We start from the raw sequence: 954 nt of genomic DNA, 5'->3' as shown, positions 1-954 counted from the left end.
TGCTGGTAAGACGCTCGGGCAGATCTCCCGTCTCCGTCGGAGACCACCGTGGGGGACTTGGGCTCTCCCTGCTCGCTGCGCCCCGTGCAGCCGTCGAGGAAAAGGGAGGCGGCTGCTCCTCGCCAAATGTTTGGCAGCGTTCAGGTTCATGTTGTTAAATATTTTAGTAATGCCGTGGCAATACATAAACAGTCGAGTGCTTTATATCCTGGGAAGGCGGACGAGAGGAAAGGAAGAGCGTGTCTCCGGGTGTGTAATTAGTGCTTCCCGAAGAAACAGATATCTGAGTCCATGTGGCGGAACTCGGATCTTGCAGAAATATTTCTGTGGGAGGGAAAGTGACAGGTGGTTTGTGTGGATGTGAATAAGCTGCAGCGTGAAGGAGCAGCCTCACAGGAACAGCTACACGTGGATGGCAGCACGCAGCCATCCCCTGCACCCATCGGGATTTTCAGCCCCACGGAGTGATTTCGCTCTGGTTTGCAATGAAGATAACTCCAAGGACTGCCCATGCGTTGGGTGGCAGCGTGAGGCGGAGTGATGGGGAGTGCTGCCAGCAGAAAGTGCAGTCGCTGCAGAGCAGGGCCACCTGTTGCAGTCGGCTTGCCAGGAAACACCCCGTCCCGGCCAGGCGCAGGGCTGCCTGCTGCTGCCTCTCCTGTTGCTCGTGTTCCACGTTCGTGTTTTAATTTTAGTTCCCGTTTGCGGAGAGTCACGCTTTTGTCAGGAGTTCAGACTTCAGCATGGAGGAAGTCTGCATGCACTCCCAGTGAGCTGGGAGCTGTACACAGAGCTGTGCTCTCTGTTTGCCTTTCGGGAGGTTGGAGTGATTCTGGGCTGTAAAAGAGCCTCCAAGCTTTGCAGCTGTTGCGTACACCGCTATGGAGACATCCCATGCCTGCTGTCCCTCCTCACAGCCTGGCAGCACTGGCACAAGGCGCAGGGACCTTGCTC

General features: G+C 56.3%; 1 protein-coding gene across 2 annotated transcripts in view; it reads left to right on the top strand.

Annotated features, from left to right (window-relative positions):
* The first annotated feature begins 38 nt into the window (after positions 1-38).
* The window catches only part of FXYD6 (FXYD domain containing ion transport regulator 6), a 6,594-nt gene continuing 5,678 nt past the window's right edge, over positions 39-954 (top strand). The window contains exon 1 of one of the 2 annotated variants that reach the window (XM_019622900.2): positions 39-144. The gene's annotated coding sequence lies outside the window, so the exon portion shown is untranslated. The remainder of the gene's footprint in view (positions 145-954) is intronic. The other variant, XM_010723740.3, reaches the window with a different exon arrangement.

Source organism: Meleagris gallopavo, chromosome 26 (assembly GCF_000146605.3).
Source record: "Meleagris gallopavo isolate NT-WF06-2002-E0010 breed Aviagen turkey brand Nicholas breeding stock chromosome 26, Turkey_5.1, whole genome shotgun sequence".
Taxonomy (NCBI): Eukaryota; Metazoa; Chordata; class Aves; order Galliformes; family Phasianidae; genus Meleagris; species Meleagris gallopavo.
The sequence above is the reverse complement of the archived record's forward strand: the minus strand, read 5'-3'. Positions and strand labels throughout refer to the sequence as shown.